Source organism: Notamacropus eugenii, chromosome 1 (genome assembly GCF_028372415.1).
Source record: "Notamacropus eugenii isolate mMacEug1 chromosome 1, mMacEug1.pri_v2, whole genome shotgun sequence".
NCBI classification, from domain to species: Eukaryota; Metazoa; Chordata; class Mammalia; order Diprotodontia; family Macropodidae; genus Notamacropus; species Notamacropus eugenii.
Window position 1 is genome coordinate 519504744 of NC_092872.1, and position 22581 is coordinate 519527324.

Consider the following 22581-nt stretch of genomic DNA (forward strand, 5'->3'; position numbering starts at 1 on the left):
CTGTTGCTCAGACTCAAATCCAGGTTAAAAACTTTCAGAACTCAGACAAGGTGGGCAGTGATCAGACCTTGCCCCTCAGAGATCAGAGTATTTTAGGTACACTGAAACTTTGCAGCTTCCCAGTCTGACATATCCTTGAGATCCCGGAACAATACAATGCTTAATACTCCTAAGAAAGCTACCAGCAAGACCAGCCTAAACAACACTAGATTCTCCCTTCAGAAGTTAACCCTTGACCCTAAAGTCAAGTTCAAGGTCAGGAGGTAGGCTAGAAGAGTAAGTAATCAAAATGACAGTAATAAAGATTCTAGCCTTCAAAAGCTACTATGGTGACAGAAATGTTAAAGATTTGGGAGAAATGGTCATTAAATAATATTGTTAATATGGGGGAGACACAGAATTTATCCCCTTCTAAAACCTTACTATGCTAAGGACATTGCTGATAACAAGATTGTAATAAATTTCTCCTCCATCTAGTTCAGACCCCAACCAGGTGGGAAAGCTCATTGTTTTCTACTCAGGTTTGAGTGCTGCCTGTAATCTGGAAGTAAATGACGAGATCAAAGTTACTTCCTCCAACCCTTCACTAGAATAAATCCACCTCTCATTATAATATTCTCTCTCATTACTTGTTAACCAATAGAAAAAGTTGACTGTCACCCTCAGGAACTTTTCCAAGGGCATATAAACCTTGCATGGGTTCCTTGAGGGGTCTCTGGCATTCAAGAGTGTCACTGACCCCTTTTATTAATTATTGCTAGCATGAGTAATAAAATGATTAATTATCCAGAAGTTATCTCTCTGAGACTTTTTAAACATCACAGACACAAATATAGAAGATTATAACTCCATAACATCTACAAAATCCCCCAAAAACACGTAGCATAGGAAGAAATTTAACTAGAATTCCAGAAGAAATAAAGCAAGAATTTTTTTTAAAGTTTTTAAATGTTTTTATTAATGAAATGAAAGCTATAAAAGGAGGAAAAAATGGAAAGGGACTAGACAGTTTTTTTTACAAGAGATAAAAAACCACGCCCAAGCAACAAAGTCCCCCAAAATCTGAGTGGAACAGAACCAATAAGACAAGAAATACTAATACAAAATCAAGAGGCCTAGGGAGAGGGGAACAGAAGAAAATTAAAGATAGAAAAAACAAATGACCTGGAAAATATATTAAGAAGAAAAAACTTCAAGAATCCTTCAACCCTAAATGTCATGATCAAGTAAGGCCTAGACATACTTCAAGAAATCATAAGAAAACACTTTTCACACAAATAAAGTCAGATCTAAACAACTGTAAAAAACATTAACTGCTCATGAGAAGGCTAAGCCAATATAAGAAAAATGACAATTCTACCTAAATTGATTTACTTATTCAGTGCCACACTAATCAAACTACCAAAAAAAAAATTTTATAGAGCAAGAAAAAATATTAACAAAAATTTATCTGGAAAACAAAAGGTCAAGAATATCAAGGAAATTAATGAAAAAAAAAATGTGAAGGAAGGTAGCCTAAATGTACCAGATCTCAAACTGTATTATAAAAGGTAATCATCAAAACAATCTGTATTGGCTAAGAAACAGAGTGGTGAATCAGTGAAATAGATTGGGTACACAAAATACAGTAGTACTCGATTATCACTCTAGTGTTTGATAAACCCAAAGACTCAAGTTTCTGGGACAAGAACACACTATTTAACAAAAACTTTGGAGAAAACAAAAATAACATGACAGAAACTAGATATAGACCAACAATCTTACACCACATACCAAGATAAGATTAAAATGGGTACATGATTTAGATGTAAGCAAATTAGATCGGCAAGGAATAGTTTACCTGTCTGATCTATGGAAAAAGGAAGAATTTATAACCAAGAGAAAGAGAGATATGAGAGGTAAAATGGAGAATTCTGATTAAAAGTTTTTGCACAAACAAAACCAATGCAACCAAGACCAGACGGAAAGCAGAAAACTGGGAAACAAATTTTACAGAAAGTGTCTTTGATCAAGGCCTCATTTCTCAAATATATAGAGAACTAAGTCAAATTTATAAAACTATAAATCATTCCCCAATAGATAAATGGTCAAAATACATGAATAGGCAGTTTTTAGATGAAGACATCAAAGTCATCTCTAGTTAGATGAAAAAATGTTCTAAATCACTATCAATTAGAGAAGTACAAACTAAAATAACTGTGAGATACTACCTCACATCTATCAAATTGGCTAATATGACAGAAAAGGAAAATAATAAATGTTGGAGGGGATATGGGAAAAAATACTAAAGGATTGTTGGTGGATTTGTGAAACGATCCAACATTTCTGGAGAAATTTGAAACTATACCTAAAGGGCTATAAAATTATATACCCTTTGATCCAGCAATACCACTACTAGGTCTGTATCCCAAAGAGATTCAAAAAAGAAAAGAACCTCTTTGTACAAAAATATTTATAGCAGTTCTTTTTGTGGTGACAAAGAATTGAAAACTGAAAGGATGTCAATCAATTGAGGAATTGTTGAACAAGTTGAACACACTGTACACAATAACAGCATTATTGCAAAATGATCAGTTGTGAATGACTTAACTATTCTCAGCAATACAATGATCCAAGACAATTCCAAAGGACTCATAATGAAAAATGTTACCCACCTGCAGAAAAAGAACTGAGGGAGTGTGAATACAAATTGAAGCATACTATTTTTCACTATATTTTTTGAGGTAGCAAATGAGAATCTGATAGGTGTCCATAAATTGGGGAATAAACAAATTATGACAAATAAATGTGATGGAATGCTATTGTGCAGTAATAAATGATGAACGGGATGTTTTTAGAGAAACCTAGAAAGACTTTTATGAACTGATGCTAAGTGAAATATCTGAACAAGGAGAACAATCTATACCATCAAAACAATAAAGACAAACAACAGTATAAGAATTAGGGACTCTAATCAGAATAATGATAAGCCAAAATTCCAGAGGAATGACAAACTCCAATCCAAACTCCAATCAACTGAAAAACCAATGATGAGTAAGAGAAGAGGTAATGAAGAGAGGAGGGGGAATACTAGGGCAGACCACTTTATACATTATCAGATGCGGTCAGTGTATTGGGTACTTTTGCTTAATTATTCCTCTTTCTTGTAGAGGAAGGTTCCTCTTCAGTTAGTAAAGGAAAGGGAAAGTAAAAGTATTTCCAGAAATGACTGATATGAAAGAGGCAACAATAAAGCATTTAAGGGAAAAAGACAGAGGTGAGATAAAGGCTGTGGTCTTGCTCACTTTGAAGGCTATATGTTAATATCTATTAATATGATTACAGGAGATCATTGTTCTACGTAAAAGCATCAAGTACAGAATCACAGGGGAAAACACATTTTAACAAAATAGCTAATCTATGGATAAAAATCAAGTTTTAATTTCTACCACATACATTTTCTTGATTCAAAAAGAAAAAATTCACATCATAATGAATAACCAGAGGAAGACTTCTTATTTAACAGAAAAAAATTTTTTAACCATAATTACTAAACAATCACACAAGAACATCCTGACTGACCACTGTAATACTGAGTAACCAAATAGCCAACAGCTTTCTCTGGGATTCTTAATCAATGATTCTTAGTCATTTAGAAGAGGAAGAAAATACAGGGGGCAGGATATATACCATTCAAAAGTTCAGGAGTAGAAGAAATGAGTTTTTCAAACCACCTAAGGATTTTTTAAGTAATAGCATTCAATTCATTTCTAAAATGGAGACTATATGAATATTGATATTTACTTACCAAAGCATCTAACATGGTTGAAAAGGCAGGCCATTTTCCCAATGACATTTATAATTCTAGATAAAACCTGAATATACACTAAGCATTAAATATATACTATAAAAGCTAAAATTCATAAATTGTCTCCAACATAAATTATTAATGCTACATATTTTCTCTGCTTTTCATTAATAACTGTTTCAAAATCTTATCAAAATTTACTGTAGAATTCCACACCTATAGAGTTTACAAAATTTATTATGGGTAATTTAGACACAACAGCCATTTTAATATTCTTGGTTTACAAAGGTAATTTTTTATTAAAACAATTAATTGTGAATGCTTCTGAAAATATGCTCTCAATTGTATGTTTAGGCCAAAGTTGAGAAAATCCATTATTTTCTGAAATATTTCTACAGGGAAATAGTTCTGTTACTAGGGCGAGGCATAATAACATTGTGATGAGAGTCATGGACAAAACCAAGTTGTCATAACTAAAGAAAAACAATTAGGTAAAAAGCAGCACACTTTCTCTTCCCTGAGAGTCACAATAAAGCTGAATTTGGAGCTACGGGACCCCAGTGAGAACCTCATCTTGGCCACTTCTCTGTAACCCAGGGCGAGTCATTTCCCTCTGGGCCTGTTCCTCTTCGGTGAAATAAGGATGACTAGATGACCTGCAAAATCCCTTTCAGCTCTAAATCTATGATCCTCACCATCCATCGGTAAGCCATCAGAGCAATCTGACTCAAAGTAGCCCAGACTACAGCTCACAAGTCTGCTTAAGGTGGCAGAAGAACGTTTCTTTGTATGATAATGTGAGATTCCACATGCCAAAAAATGGGAAGGAAAAAAATTACTTAACCCTAGGAAAGAACCAAAAAGCTTCTTCTGAGAGAGGAGCAAGGGCTGAGGACAACCAAAGTGCAAGCAAGGCGGGTATTTTGAGAAATAAGGCTGTGTGGCATAAGAGGAAACAGTCTTTCGGTCTCTTATGTCTATTTCTATCAATGAAATCACAGGCTCCCAAGGGAATTCCTTGGCCAAAAAAAAAAAAAAAAAGCCAGCTAATTTTAGCGGTGGGCAGGGTCCCACTATTCCCATTATCTTGGAAAAATCTTCCTTTGACCCCATGCTTTTAACAAATTTAGGTGCCGATCTACCAACACAAAGCAGCAGATTAGAGAGCAAATAATAAGGGGGCAAAGAGAAGATTATAGGCAAACACGCTGAAAGGAACAGGAAATCACAACTTACTTACAAAAGCAATCCAAAAAAACCTACAAAAATGACACAAACACAAAAGCATTTTGTGCTTCATTTTGCATTTTCAAGGTTTCACTTTCAAAGGTTCATTTTGTCTTAGGAACAAATACAGACTCTTCTCAGTAGTCCTAAGGGAAAAACAAGAACACTACAACAAAGTACAACTGAAGAACAAGTGAGATCATTTTAACCCTATTAGTCTCAATAAGGTTAAGCAGACCAGGCCTTTTCTCAAAATGCAGCTCACAGAAAATCTGAACTCAGCCCATCAGTACGTTTTTTTCAGTACAGTATACAACTAATGTATTTTTTTTCTCTGTTCAAGGGGATCTTGACCAATACAATACTGTATATGAAAGCAGATACATTTTAGAATTCTCCTCCCCCCCAACCAAAAAAAAAAAACTATCTGAATTCATTATATAAATGTTTTGTGCTTAAAAGAGACATATATCCACCCAGAAAATTCATCTACCTAACGTTCATTCCCTAGCAGCATCAAATAAGGAAATTTCTTTCAATGTATTTCCTCCAAACTTTTCTGTGTCCCTTAATGCTTGTGCCTTATAAATCTTGTTCATACACCATCTCCCCCTTTAGACTGTGAGCACTGTGAGGACAGGGGCTCTTTCCATCTTTTCTTGGTATCACCAGAGTTCAGCACAATGTTTGGGCCAAAGACAGCAACCCATCCAATGGCTGAGCAGCATGCGTTCACATCCTCCCAGGAGTTCATGGAAAGTACTCGGGATGTCTCACAGTCTCTGGACATTGTGTGCATATCAAAAAAAGGAAGCTGAAGGGAATTAAATTCAACACAAGCTAGCTGCCCCATTGGTTATTCCATGTTCAGGCGAAGGGGCCAATCTATTTATTTTCTCTTTTTTATAGGGGCACCAAGCTGAATTTGTGAAGGCTAAAAACACTGACACCTCATTTTCAACTCTAAATTACAGGCAGTCAATAAACAAGTACTTGCTGAAAAGCATTTTATTTGAGTTAAACATTATGCTGAGTACTTGTGAGGTTCTGAAGGAACATAAGCTCTTTACTAAGATTATGAAACAGAAGAGGAGATACAACAAACACACTGAAAAACTGGGGGGGATAACCCAATACAATATGTAACAGTGTAAAATTGATTGGTAAAGACAAAGACTATACTAATCCATAATGTCTGGGGCTCCAAGAAAGTAAAATTTAAGCTTGAAGGATGGATAGGATTTGGATAGCTGAAGAAGATTGAAGGCAAACAAAATATAGGCAAGGATAGAAGAGTGAATGAATATAACCTTGTTTACAGAGCATTATTACAAAACGAGCCTGAATGCAGCAAAGACTATGTCTGAAGGAGTAACACTTCAAGCAGAACTACTAACAAAAAATAAGACAAGGAGAGAAGAATCTCAAGTAGAGAGTATGAGGAAAAATTTCCCTAGGAAATGGTGCTTGAACCACAACCTGAAGTTAAGGATTCAAAGAGATGGAAAGAGAGAGAGAATATATTCTAAGGATACAAGTAAAAAAGTCAAAGAAAAAGAGTTGAGAAAAAGGAGAAGCATATGGAGATACAAAATATTGGCAACATTAGGAGAACAGCAAGTAGGTTATTGTTGACAGAATACAGAGTCCATGAAAGGAAATAATGTGACATAAGTCTGGAAAAGTAGGCCTCAGTCAGAGCATACTGTTCCTTAAAAGTCGGGCTTTTAAGACAAAAGGGAAAAGAAAAATGATAGGAAAAAAAGGAGTGACTAGGGTCAAGGTAGAAGATACGAGATAAGCAGTGGTGGGGAATCTATGGCCTCAAGGCCACATGTGGCCTTCTAGATCCTCAAGTGCGGCCTTTTGAGTGAGTCCAGATTTTACAGAGCAAGTCCTTTTATTACAGGGATTTTTTCTGTGAAGTTTGGATTCAGTCAAAGGGTCATACTTCAGGACCTCGAAAGTCGCATGTAACCTGGAGGCTGAAGGTTCCCCAGCCCTGGATAAGAGGAATGACATGGCCAAGGATTATGAGAAACAGCAGAGGTTAAAAGGACAAAAGGTCAATATCATCCCACTAGGTGTTAAAATTAGACTATTGGTTTTAATCTCCAAAACAGGGATAGAAAAAGTAACTCAAATTCAAGAACTTTCTCCTAGCCCTGGGGGGAAACATTCTGATAAAGTATTCTTAAATTTATACTTTCTATATAAAAATGAGTCAAAATTTGAAAAAATGTTAAAATTGTTTTTACATGTAATTGGGGAGAAAATATAGTATTAAATAAAAACAATAAAAATAAAAATGAGGGCTTTGAGGTCTCTTCCAACTTTCAAAATTCTAGGAAATGAGTGAGGTGACTTGAGAATGTTCACAAAGATATGTAAATTTGAAAAGTCCCTTTTGAAAGGGTAATCCCCCTCAGGCAGAGAAGAACTGTCAACTGGAAAATTAACTCTTTAAAAGCTGGTTAAAACATTCATAACTCAGTAATTCTGTACTGCTTCAATATTGTTATGGTTCTGCCCTGAAATGGATGAAATGAAGATAGGATGTTAGCAATGCTAGCATTGTCACTATTATAATCTTAATTGTTAGATTTCGATTGTTAGAAAAATAATGCAATAGTGCCTACTTTCTGAGGATGCATTAGAAGCTTTTTTAATGAATGGAGGGTAAAGTAAAGATATCTAGTGTCCTAAAAATCATTTTATACAGCTCTGGAAAATGCTGGCAATAGTAATAAGACAAGAGAAAGAAATTAAAGCTAAGTCAATAAGGATTTATTAAGCACCTATTATGTGTCAAGTACTGATCAAAGTGCTCTGAATACAGAAATGTAAAAGACAGCTATCAAGGAGTTTACAATCTAATACTGAAGACAAAATGCAAATGACTATATACAAGCAAGAAGTATATAAGATACACTGAAAACAAATTAGACATAACCTTCAAGGAGAAGGTACTAGCACTGAAAAGGATAAGGAAAGGCTTCCTGCAAGAAGAATTATAGCCCAGACTAAAGGAAGCCAGAGATGGCAGAGATGAGGAAGGCAAGTTCCAAACACGAAAAAACAGCAAATGAAAAAAACCCAGAATCAGGAGCCAATATGGCTGAGTATCAATAAGAACTACAATGAGCTCCTCCATGCTCCCCTCCCCAAAAACATCTTCTCCAAACAGATTTAGAAAATGCTCCAGACCAATCCTGATAGGGAAATTCAAGAAATAAATCATAGTGAGTCATTTTTCTAGGGCAGCTGGGTGGGATAGTGGATAGAGTGCCAGGTCTAAAGTGAGAAAACTTATCTTCTTGAGTTCAAATCTGACTTCAGACACTTACAAGCTGTGTAACCCTGGGCAAGTCACTTAACCCTGTTTGCCTCAGTTTCCTCATCTGGAAAATGAGCTGGAGAAATAAATGGAAAACCACTCTAGTATATATGCCAAGAAAACCCCAAATGGGGTTACAAAGTCAGACACAACAAAAATAACTAAACAATGACTCATTTTTCTAGTCCAGGACAGCATAGATAGGGAAAAAGGCAGAGAAGTCGAGACAAATTCTGGCCAGGAATGATCTCCTGAAACAAACTCCAAAATGAAAACTCCCAGGAATGTTAAAGACAAAAACCAGAACTTCCAGGTCAAAGAAAAAAATAGTGCAGTCAATTAGAAATAATTCAACTACCAAGAAGTCACAGTCAGGATCAGAAACAATTTAGAATCCACATTGGAATATATAATATTCCAGAAGGCGAAGGTTATAGGATTATTGCCAAGAATAACTTACCTACCAAAAGTGAATATATTCTTACAGAGGAAAACAATGGACCTTTAATGAAATATAGATGACTTCTAAGCATTCCTGATGAAAAGACCTGAGTAGAAACTGAAATACAAAGGAATTAAGAGAAACATAAAAAGCTAAATACGAATGAGCTATGCGAAAAGTCTAAACAAGGAAAAAATACTTATATTCTACCATGGAGAAATATATGTCCCCTCTAAACTCCATCATCTTCAAGGGACATAGATAGAAGGCCTAGGAGAGGTTCTGTTATTCCTGGTGCCCTTAAGGGAAGGATAAAAAAGAAGAGAAACTGAGGGAATACACTGGGGGTTGGGGGAAGAGGAGAAAAACAAGGTTAGAGGAAATAATTTCACATAATCAAGATCCACAAGTAGAAGTCTACCCAAACAAAGAGGAAAGGGCTTGAGGGATGAAGAGAAAGAAGAGAATCTGATATTCAAACTTCATTCTCTTCAGAATGGGTCAAAAAAAGGGAAGAACACAGACACACACACAAGTTGGGTACAGAAATACATTTCATTCAACACAGAAATAAGAGGGAAAAGGAACAAGGGAGAAAAGGATAAATTAAGGAAGGAACGAGTCCCAAGCAGAATAAAATTCTAAGGATGTACAAAAATATTTATATCTCTTTTTGAGGTGGCAAGGAATTGCAATCTGAAGGTGTGCCCATCAATTGGGGAAATTGCTATGCTATACAGATATCATGGAACACTTGTGTTGTAAGAAATGATAAAGGGGATGGCTTCAGAGATATCCACAGAGACTTGCATGAACGAACTAATACAGAGTGAGGTAAACAGAACTAGAACAATTTTTACAGTGACAATATTAAACCACTCTGAAAAACTTAGGAACTATGATCAATGTAAATGACCAACTATAATTTCAGAGAACCAATAATTAAACATGCATCCAACCTCCTGATAGAAAAGTGAGAAACTTTAAGACATATATGTATGTATATCTGTCTTTATGCTTGTGTACACTTTTTTCTACTAGAAATGGACAATGAAGACATTTGTTTTGCTTAGCACAGCGCCTACCACATAGAAAAGACACTTTAAAAATGCTTATTGACTGAATATACGTGCTTGCATCAAGGGCTGGCTTTTCTTTCATTGTCAATTGAAGAAAGATGGAATGGGAAGGGGAGAGGGCAGATTTTTTGCTAATTTTTTAACAATTTAATTCATATAAAGAAAAAAAAAGAAAATGCCCACAACAAGAGTAGATGAGTGAGGTTATAAGGAGAAAGAAAACTGGAAAAGTAGGATGGCACCAGGTTACAATGGACTTTAACTAAATAGAAGATTCCATATTTGATTTAGGAACAATAGGGAGCCACTGGATTTGATTGAATAGGAAGGTGACATGATCAAACTCATGCTTTAGAAAGATCAATTTGATAGGTGAGTGAAGGATAGTGTGGAGTGAGGAGAGGTTTGAAGCAGAGAGACCAACCAGCAAGCAATTGTGTAACAGAGCAGGAGTGAGGTGATAAGGGCATGCACCAGTATACTGCCAACATCAGAGAAGAGAAAAACAGAAGTCATACAAGAGATGGAAGGTAGTAATGATAAGACTTGCCAACTGATTGGGAATGAACAGTAAGAATAAGGAGTTGAAGATGATAACTGAGTGATTGGAAGGATGATGGCATGCTCCAAAGGAATAGGGAAGTTAAAAGGAGGGGAGGGTTGGGGAAAAGTTCAGTTTTAGATATGTTGAGTTTAATATGTCTATGAAATATCTGTTATTAATTGCTCAAAAGGCATTTAGAGATAAGATATTGGAAAGTCAACCGGGAGATTAAGACTGGACAAATATATCTAAGCAGCATCTGCTTAGAGATGATAGTTAAAACCATGAGAATCAGAGATAGACAAAGAGAATAAAACTATTCCTACTTGCTCATGGCATGATGGTTTAGTTAGAAAATCTTGGGGAATAAGCAAAGATATTGAGATAATAACTTCACAGTGGCAACCCACAAATACCAAAAGCATTTCTATATAATAAAATCCAAGAAGCAATAATAAAAAAGGAAATCTCATTCAAAATAACTACAAAAGGCATAAAATATAGAAGGATCAATCTACCAAAATACACAAAATTCTTGCATAGATTCAATTACAAAGTGCTCCTTAAAGAAATAAAGGATAACATAAATAGCTGGAGGAATAGTCAATGTTCATAGCTGAACCGAGTCAATGTTAACAAAAATTATAATGCTATCAAAGTTATTTTTACAATTTTAATGCCAAGCCAATCAAAATATCAAAAGAATATTTTACAAAACTTGATCAAATCATAAAAATTTATTAGGAGAAATAAAAAAATCTAGAACATCAAAGAAAATGATAAAAAAGGTAGAGATGGAGAGGGAATAATATTTCCAGATCTCAGATTATTAAGGAAGCAGTCATCGAAGAGTAGATAAGTAAAATGGACTAAATAGGGAAAACCAGAAACAATATAACTTGATAACTCAGTGTTCAATAAACCAGAAAACATAAATTACTAAGCAAAGAGCTCCTCATTTCATAAAAACTGCCAGGAAAAAAAAGTCTAATAAAAATTAGACTTAGACCAAGATCTAAAAACATTTCACAATAAATTAAAAATGAATACGTGATCTTACTAGTAAGGATCAAGCCATTTAAAAAGTTAGGAGAGAAATAATAATATCCTTTTCATCACAGGAATAGGTAGATGTTTTCTTAACAAAACAGAGGAAATAAATAGATTACAAAAGAAAAAATAACTTTGATTACATAAAACTAAAAGCTTCTCCACAATTAAATTTAATACATCTAGGATAAGAAGGAAAGCAGGTTAGGAAAAAATACTTTTTCAAATTTCTCAGATAAGGGAAAATAAAAGAATTAAGTATCCAAGATATATACACAACTAATAGATTATGCAAAAGACTTACTAAAGAGGTCAAAAGAGCAGTTATTTTTTAAAAAACTGCAAAATATTAACAACCATCTTAAAGAATCCTCCAAATTACTAATAAGAGAAAATGGAAGAAAAGAGAAGAAGAACTTCAAATCAACGCTGAGGTTTCACCTCACCCCAGAAATAGGAAAGGATGACAAAAAAAGTGAATAGTAAATGTTGAAAGATGTAGGCTCACTTGTAGCCTGTTGGTAAAGCTATGAAATAGTCCAACCATTCTGAAAAGCAATTTAAAATAATAGGAAGAAAAGGACTAAAATGTCCATATTCTTTAAATCCATCAATTCCATTGCTAACCCCAAGGAAGTTACTGATAAAATGAAAGTTCCCCACATACACCAAAATATTTATAGCCATAATTTTTTGTGACAGAAAATAACTGAAAACCAAGTACTATAAAGGTTCATTGACTGTACAATAACTAAACTAATTGTAGTATGTGAATGGAATGGAATAAGAAATGACAAATGTGAAGAACATAGAGATGCATGGAAAGACACTATCTGATGCAAATTGAAGCAAGCAGAGACAAGGGGGGGAAGTACACATTGGAATGTAGCCAATAAGAACAACCATAAATCATTTAAAAAAGAATATTGCAAAGTTACAAAGAACAAGTATTGGTCCAAAAAAAAAAAATGTAAGACCACCACCTAACTCTTTTGAAGATATGACATGCACAAGTCTTCAGACTTTTTCAATGTACTGATGGGTTTCCTGATTTCTTTTCTTTAGACATATTATTTGTTATATGGAATGGCTCTCTAGGAGAGAAAGACACAATGGGAAAAATTTTGATGTGTGAGAAGATATCAATGATCATACATGTTTGTGAAATAATCTGTTCTTCTTTAGTTCTTAATTGGAGGGGAGTTGGGAGTGGAAGGGTAAGTAGATGGCTCTTTGCTGACTGAAGATGATAAAATATAATTTTTAAATAAATAAAAATATATCGACAAAAATTTATTTTTAAACTTTCATGAACTGAATCAAGGTGAATAAACAAAACCAAGAAAACAACACACAGTTGTCATTCAGTCATTTTTCTGTCTTCATCACCCCATTTGGGGATTTTCTTGGCAAAGATATTGGAGTGGCTTGCTGTTTTCTTCTCCAGATCATTTTACAGATGAGGAAATTGCAGCAAACAGGATTATGTGACTTACCCAGGATTACACAGCTAATGTCTGAGGTCAAATGTGAACTCAGGAAGATAAATTGTCCTGACTTTAAGACTGGCATTCTATCCATCTAACTGCCCTCATATTCATGATCACAATAATGTCAGTGCAAAGATACCTCTCCTTCCAAAAACAAGTGACTGCTTTACTTTATACATATATTAACCAATCTTTCCAATAATTCTCTTTGAGGGGGATAATGCCAGCATCAACTCAATTCTATATCTGGGAAACATAGTGCTCAGAAGTTAAGTGACTTGCTAAATAAAGGACACAATTTCAACACATGACAAAGCTAAGAGCTGATGTCTCCAAAATCTAAGTCCAGTGATTTTTCTCAACTATAGTTGAATTATAATACAATTAAGTAATATTTTTGGCTTCCACTACATAACAGGATTGTTGCAGAAATAGCCACTAAAATATTGATATTTTAACTAAGATGTTTAAAATCATATATTTTTAATAATTTAGCAATTTCACTATCATAAGTGGTTACATGATCCAGAGATCAAATCATTCATTAGGAAACATAAATTTATCTATGGTTACTAAAAAGCTGGCCAAATGTCATTTTATCAGTGATAGAATAGCCTCAAATTCCACTCAATAGTGCAACTGCTTGACCGAAATAACAGCAGCGTAAGCATGCCTGCATGTTATTAAAGGAAATAGTGGAAAATTTCACAGGCTGACATCCAGAATGTCTGCGGTTCTTTTTCATATTTCTTTCTTCCTGCAAAGCCGTTATTAGAACAGTACCAATTTTTTCTTTTTAAGCTTGGAAATTTCCACTGTGTGTGCATGTGCGTGTGTGTGTGTGTGTTTAACCAAGTCTTAAAAAATGTAAGCTGCAACAAGTTTTGTGATTCTGGCATAATAAAATCAAGCATTAAAGCAACAAATGAATAAGAGTACCCCTGTAATTAAGAATATGAGGAGGAGTCAGGGTCAAATTTGGGAGTTCATTCTTGGTTTATTTAGAGATATTTGGTTTTAAGTAAGGAAAGAAAGTTGCCAGAGAGGTATTTAGACTATCTGAGAATTAATCATTTAAGTTCTAGATATAAGAACATATTGCATAATAGGATCTTAGTTTCTCTTTAGGGTACAATGTAGCCATTCAAAATGTACACATTAGTATAACAGCTACAAGGGAAAAAAACATAAAAAAGGAAGATTGTCCAGTATAATATTGTGATGAAAGAGTAAATTCTGTAATAATGAAAGTGAATTATAATGCTATGGTTTATTCAATCTGAAGTCAAGAGAAGATACTTATGAATGCTTCACACATAAAATAAAATTCTAGATGCTTTTCATTAAGATTAGACCAAACAAATGATATTGGTTAATTTTTGCTTTTCATTTATACGAATACATGAGAACTAGATAAGGAATTATTGATCCCTTTTTATTAAAGAGATAAAAAGAAGGGAAGTTCCAGACCATGAATTTTAATTTAAAAACAAAGAGTTTACACAAACCTAGATAGTTGAATTATCAATGACTGACAGAGAGGGGAAGAGAGGAGTATCAATGACAAAATACAAACCATTTCCAGACTCTAAAAATCTTTAAAAGAATTATTTTTATTATTTTTGGGGCTATCTTAATAGTTCCTTTAAAATTAAATTCCAAGATTCAGTTGACAGCAAAAATAATTTACTTAGAGTCTCAAAACATAAAATGCCTCACAGCTATTTAGTAGACTGACTGTTCTGGATTTCAATTTGGAATTACATAAGAAAAGTAACTGCCCATACTCTGCCCCAGCAATTCCACCTCTAGACATGTACCCCCAAAGAAGCCAAAAACATAAACAAAGATCTAATATATAACAAAATATTCATAGCATTCTTTGTGGAAGCAAAGAACTCAAAGTCAACAGCCACTGATTGTGGAATGGCTGGGGAAAAAATAGAGTATATTAATATAATGCTACTAATGCAGCAAGAAATGAAAAATGAGAAATTCAAAGAAGCACAGAAAATGTGCATAAATTGATATAGAGTAAAATAAGAAGAACCAGGAGAATTTGTTTAACTACAGCAATATAAACAAAAAAAAGAGATTATTTTAAAAGTTACTCTAAGTAATGCAGAAAACCAATTAAAATACTAGAGAAAAAAAACAAAACATATCTATTTCCTGAACAAAGCTGGATGAAGTCTCAACAAGCTGACTGGGTACGTTACGCATAGATGTTATCCAATTTCAACTGGGTCCTTCCCGCAGCAGTCCTTTTATTCCTCTCTAAGTGATTCCTCTATCTCACACTCCTAAGAAAGTATTTGATAACCTCTCTTCCCTCCTGTAGCTCCAAAAACCATCTCCTTCCCAGCTTCTGTCAACTGACAACCCTATCTCTTTACTAAAATATTTAAGGCCATCCAACATGAACTCTCTTTTCCTCCATTCTCTTCATCTCAGAATTCCTTGACAGTATTTCCTACTCTCTTCTGTTTTCCTCTAGTCTAAGTCTGACAAGTGGTCTATCTTCTTGCCAAAGATCCTTCTAGATGTGCATGATCCTATTCCCTCCTATCGTGTCCAGCAGATTGTATCCTTAATCATTCCTTTAGCCCCTCAAATCTTCAACCTTTATCCACTGGTTCCATCCCTTGGGAGACTGTCAGTTCCCTGTTACTGGAGGTCTTCAAGATGAAATCAAAGACCCTTTGATAGAGCTACTGGATATAGACTTGACCTCTAAGGTTCCTTCTACAAGTCTGAGTTCTATAATCCTAAATTTTGATTTGGAGGTAAGAGGTCATGAACATAGGGTTCTGTCTAACCCTGGTGGAGGGGAGGCAAGGAAATGCTACCAGAAAAGAGAAGAAATAAACAAGGCATAAGGGGATCTGACAGGCAGTGGGGCCCTTGAAGACATTTGGCATCCTGAAGGAGGGGATAAGGGAAGGAAAGGAGGAGTGGAGAGGCGCACCATACCTCCTGCACAATTATCTCTAAGACTAACCTTGGTCATTCACCTGCTATAATCTTTTTTGGGGGAGGTGCAAGGGTTAAGTGACTTGCCCAGGGTCACACACCTTGTAGGTGTCTGAGGCCGAATTTGAACTCAGATCCTCCTGACTTCAGGGCTGGTATTCTATCCACTGCAGCACTACCTAGCTGCCCTTAAACTGAGGCAAACAGGGTTAAAGTGACTTGCTCAGGATCACATAGCTAGAAAATGTCTGAGACCAGATTTCAACTCATAAAGATGAGTCTTCCTGACTCCAGGTCCTGCATTTTATCCACTGTGCCCACCTAGCTGCCTTCTCTCCTGGTGTGTGCCACTTCTATGATGACTAATCAGTCTCCTAGTTCATCATCCATACATATCATATTCCATTACTGTGGGTGCTCTCAAAGTTCTCTCTTGGGTCTTCTCCCTTTATACTCTCTTGGCAACTGAACTCACCATATTCCATGGGTTTAACTATCATCTTTATGCAGATGATTCCCACCTCTACATAGTCTGTCCCAGTCTCTACCTTCAGGTCCATTCGCACATAACCAATTGCCTACTGGACATTTCAGGCTGTTTGGCCCTGATATGTCTCAAATACACATCTAAAATTTGAATTAATTATCTTTCCCTCTAAAAACCCTCCCCTCTTCCAAACTTCTCTGTTTCTCTCACAGGCATCACCATCTTTCCAATGACTTAGGCTGGTAATCTCAGAACCTAGATTCTCAGTTCCCCTCATCTCATCTATCAAATCAGTTGCCAAATCTCAACATATATACCCTTTACAATGTGTGTGTTAATCCTTTCCTGCCGAAGAAGACCATGCCATCAGAGAAATGATGACATGACTTGCACTTGACTTTGTTTTGTTTTGTTTTTTAAGGCAGGGAGGGTTGTGCAGGTCACCAGTCTCACTTCTCCTCCAGAGCTACCTGAATCCAGTGACCAGATATTCATCAGGATGACTGGAGATGACCCAGGATGAGGCAACTGGGGTTAAGTGACTTGCCCAAGGTCACACAGCTAGTGAGTGTCAAATGTCTGAGGTGAGATTTGAACTCAAGTCCTCCTGACTCCTGCACTGGTGCTCTACCCACTGCACTACCTAGCTGCCCTGCCCTTTATAATATCTCTCCATCAGACCCCTTTCTCTCCACTCATTTAACCACCAACCACAACACTAGTTCAAGTATTCATCACCACTCCTGACTATTACAATAGCCTCAGTCTTATTGCCTCAGGTCTCTCCCCACAACAATCTATCCACCACTCAACTTTGAGTGATTTTCTTAAAGCACAGCAGGATTAACCTCTGACCCCAAACTGCAGTGGTTCCCCATTCCCTCGAGGATCAAATATAAATTCCTGTTTGATATTTAAAACTTTTCATACCTAGATCCATCCTACCTTTCCAATCTTTTTAACGTTTATTCTGTTTCATGCATTCTATGACTGAAACACTGGTCTACTTCATAACCCTCATATAAGAGGCTCCATCTCTCTCTGTCCAAGCTTTCGTGCAGATCCCCATGCCTAGAATGCCTCCATCCCCACCTCCAATTCTTAACTTCCCAAGCTTCCTTCAAGACTCAACTAGCCGTAACCACTCTTTTAACCTCCAGACTCACATCTTCAGCTGCCTTTTGGACCTTCAAAATGGACCTATAGACAAATTATATGTTCAAAATAATTCATTATCTTTCACCAAAATACACTCCCCACTTCTAAACTTCCCTGTTACAGTTGAGGGCACTACCATCTTCCCCAGTCACACAGACTCACAACCAAAATGTTACCTTCAACTCCTAACTCACTCACATTCCTTTCCCGCCTCCCCCATATTCAATCTGCTGCTGAAGTCTATCCATTCTACCATCATAAAATCTCTTGCATATGCCCCCTTCTATCCTCTTTTGCTGCCACCACCATAGTGCATGTCCTTATTACCTCACTCCAAGACTACTGCAATAGCGTGCTGCTTGATCTTCCTGCCTCCTCTCTTCCCACTACATTCCATCCTTCAGCCAGCTATCTAATTTAATCTTCCTAAAATGAAGGTCTGACCATGTTACCCTTTCTATTCAAACTCCAATGCCTCCCTCTCAGTTCCAGCCACAAATAAAATCCTCTGTCTGGCCCCTTTCCACCTGTCTGGTCTTCTTACTCTTTATACTTCCCTACAGTCCTCCCTACCTCACCTATTCTGTGGTCCAGTGACACTGCTCTTCTAGCTGGTGCTTGACATAGGCATTCCATCTACAATCTCCAGACATTTTTCCCTACCTATCCTCCATGCCTGGAATACTCTCCTTCCTCTCCACCTTGGCTTCCCTGGCTTCCTCTCAGTCCCACCTAACATCCCATCTTCTCCAAAAAGCCTTTCTTGATCCCCTTCCCTAGATTGATTAATTCCAATTTATCCTGTACACAGCCTGTTTATACATAGATGTTTTCATCTTGTTTCTCTCTTTAGACTACGAGTTCCTTCAGAACATGGACTTTTTTGTGTTTCTTTGCCTCCCCATCATTCAGCACAGTGTACGACTCCTAGCTAGTGCTTAATAAATGCTTACTGACTGACTGAGAACCCAGCTTTTTCTTCTAACCACCTATAGCACTTATCCATCTGTATTATTCAGCAAAAAAATAATTTATATTATTCATGTGGCACTAATAGACACCTTTATGATGTTATCTCACCTAATATACAACTTTCTGATCTACAAGTTGAAAGTGCTCTCTTTCCTCAAATTACACTGTAGTTATTTACATGTATCTTCCCAGTAAAACGTATGCACCTTGTGGGCAGGCACAAGGCATTTTTTGTCTTACATGTTTCAGTGCCCAGTATAGGGCTTTGCACACAGCAGCCCTTACTGTTAATTAAAGTAAAATGAAGTAACTGTCTTCCTTTTAGACCTGCAAGAGAAAATATAGAGGTCATATCTGTGTACTTCTCCCACAACTCACCCAAAAGAGGTGTTTAGTAAACTTGCTGAATAGCAACCACATGAATTTGGTAATATAGGAAAAAGTCAAATATGGTCCCAAGAACAAGAGCAGGATACTCAAACAAGGGAACTGCTTTTGAAGAGGCAGAGGAAGAATGATGAATTCAGACCTCATTTTGAACCTATGTCTCGACACAAATGAAACTGTCATAGACCGAATATATGAAGATGGTGACAAAGTACATACAGAACAGCCATTTACCTAACTGAATTCTCTTTATATTCCATTGTCATTCAACAGGCTAAGGCTTATTTCTCCTGGTAAATTTTACTCCTGGCAAAATTATTAGTTATACTAACTAACATCCTAGCACTCCATATCATATGAAAATAACACACCTGAGCTACCCTACACAACCAGAGGAAAAGACATGTACCTTGAGTTGTTTTCCCTATTAATGGCTACCCATTTCCCCAAACCCACCCAGACATACTTGCTCAAACATTCAATCCTGGGACTTCAGGGGGTTAGATTAAGGTTAAGATTTGTCCTTGAAACAAAATGAAGGTTTCCTGTCTCCCCCTTCCCCTGCAGGGTTTAACAAACCTAATCAGAGAGAGAAAAAGTAAAGGAATTAAATATGGTTTTTTGTATTTTTAACAGTTTCTGAATTTTGTGAATCATTTTCAAATAAAATTCTTAAAATGCAATCTATAAAATAAGTAGTTCTTTCATACAATAAATGGGAATAATTGACTCTAATGAAAAATTCTAACAATGACAACAAATTTACTATTAGCTTTTAAAGGATATATTGCACTGATTTTTCTTAGACCAAAAAGAAGAGAACATAAATATACTATGTATGTAAAAGTCAATTACAAACAGTACTTTGAAGAGTTAATTCACAGGTTATCTTGTCCCCAAACTTTTTTATGCTGAATCAGCATGGGAACTAGCACAGAGCATCTCCTGGTTGTCTAGCGTAAACAGCTTAGCTCACTCAGTATTTGGCTAGTAGGAGTACAACAAAAGGCACTATACCCACAGGTCCTCTTAGATACAAACTATTTTAGAGTTAGAAGAGCCTTAGAGGCCTCATATTTTACAAATGGGAAACATGAGGTACTGAGAAGTGACCTGTCCAAAACCACACACCAAAGCAGGATCAGAGCCAGAACCAGGACCCAAGCTAATTCTGTTTTCACTACACCTTCAGTTACCTGTATCACAACTCCCTAAGGAAGAGATAATCTTCACTTAACCAGCAGAGACCAGAACAAAATGATTTGTCCAAAGCTGACAAGTTTTTCCACACTTTTTTACTAAAAGATTTGCCTGGATATACATGAAGTTTTGAAAGTATTAAAACACTAGAAAAAGAAGCAAGTTTATCAATTCATACACATATATGATCATTTGTTTTGAAATGGTAGGGGCATAAAGATTATGCTTTTTCCATGAATGATAACTTTAATTATTCAAAAATGTCAACTGTATGAAACATAAGCTGCTTATTAAACAAGTTTTTCCACTATCCTCAAAGCAAAAATTAAATTTTATTTCAGTTAAATTAAAATATTTGCTCAGTGTTTTCTCTTTTTTTTTTGCTAAAATTTCTTTTTTCATCCTCACTTCTCTCCCTCTTTGTTCTAATGTTCTCAAATGCATGAGATGGAGGAACAATACCACAATACAACTGCAGGCTTCCTGCCTACTGCTTAGCCATTATTCTTCAAGACTTGAGAACTTTCAAAACAGTCTTGGGCTGCTTTGAAATTCCCTCTTTCAGATTTTCCCTCCTTCATGGAACATCTATTTAAAAGAATGACTTCTAAAATAGCCTGTCAAAATGCTGTGTCCAGTCACAATTGCCAAGACAAACTAAAAATGCCAACCTTAAAGATGGAGGCCTTCATCCTAAAGTACAGAGTCCAGAAGAAAGTACAACTACTGCTATCCAAGCAGGGGAATAGTATTTTTCTCATCTGCTTAATTTAAATGAAGGAAGTTTGTGAAATGCCTTTATAGTGAAGCTATGCAAATTGCCAGTACTTTTATTTTTATATATGACCATACTAAGATCTAAGGGGGATAAAGTCTCAAACTATACAGAGCTGCAATAGGAAATGTAAAACTATATAACTTATTATTACTTTTTAAACAAATGTCAGCTAAAGGACAAGCCTCTTCAGAAACAACTAGGCCAAAAAGGGTGGGGGGTGGGGGGAAGGAAGATCTCTAAATGGGTCAAAAATAAGAAACCAGCAGCAAATATAAAGTCCTCAGGATGGTTCCCCATAGCTCTAAGGTGGTAGTTTAAATCATACTTGCTAAATAACTTACTGGCAACAAAGTTAAAGCAATAGGTTAAACAAGGCACTAAGAGAAATAAGCAGTAAGAATAAATAATTGTTGGCCCTGCCTGGTAGAATTCCAGGCCACTTAAAAAGCTAAAGCAATTTTTTTCTTTTTTTGAAACACAGAAGAGGTTAAAATCTCACTGCCAACTTAACTACCTCAAATCTATTTAAAATAACATTTTTAAAATCTCAGTATTTTGTGACAAGAAGATTTCAACCATTAACCTACTTATGTCAAGTAATATTAAAGTCAAACAACAAAATTATTTGGATACTCCCTTGAACTTTGTTATAATGAGGATGTAACCTGTATTCACAGTTTTCAATTACCCATTTGAGATTTAAACTAATTGAGCATTACACTCAAACGTGAACATTTTCATCTACCCATCCACCAAACAGACACTGCCACTCAATACTAGCAGTAGTAAAACCCAGGGGAATAGTAGATGATACACTGTTTTATATTATCCAGTTTAACGTTGCCTCATCTTCATTAATGCAGATTATCAAAAGTTAACTTTAGGAGTTCTGGCAATATATTCTTAAGTGTTTCCAGATACTTATCTAAAGTATCTAAACAATGAAAACAAAGTATTTCATAAAGCAGACACTAGTGAATGCCTTCAGAGATCACACTGTTAGCTTAATCCCCTCACATCCTTTCTATAAAGAATTTCCAAATAAAGCAAATATCACAAACCATTTTGCAGAAGACAACGTTAAGATTTGGAAAAATTGTGACCAGCCCAAAATCACACAATTAATAAGAGTCTTCTCTAATTTTAGGGAGGAGGAGAAAGCTTTGTTAAGGAGTGATATCGGATATCAATGTGGGAGAAAAAGTTATGTAGATATGGGAGAAGCAATTAGAAGTTTTGCATAGGATTTGGGGTTTTTTTGTTGTTTGGATATATATATATATTTTTTTTTAGGTAAAACCTGCTTGCCAACCAGCTCACCACACCACTTCTACTGCCTCTAGGCTACAAAGTTGACACTACTGAGAATAAAAGAAACCTTTATTATTGACCCATCATAAACTTGCCTAGCCAGGAATCTGAATCCAGCCAGGAAGATAGATATGGAACAGAGTTAGTGCTGAGAAAGATCAAATAGGGTCACAACTCTCAATTATCTGGAATCAGATTATCTAGTTTTTGTGGATAAGCCAGTCTCTTAGCCACTGCCTGTTCTCTCCACTCCTGCTGGGAATCTTTTGGCCCTTTCACTGCTCATTTAACATCTCCACTAGAAGGAAGAGAAGGGAGAATAAATTAAAGTCAATTCTATTATTTGTTAGTGGACTGAA

General features: G+C 35.8%; 1 protein-coding gene across 5 annotated transcripts in view; it reads right to left on the reverse strand.

The window, feature by feature from the left end:
- Positions 1-22581, reverse strand: part of NCOA3 (nuclear receptor coactivator 3) — a 209903-nt gene that overhangs the window by 183738 nt on the left and 3584 nt on the right. The window lies entirely within an intron of this gene.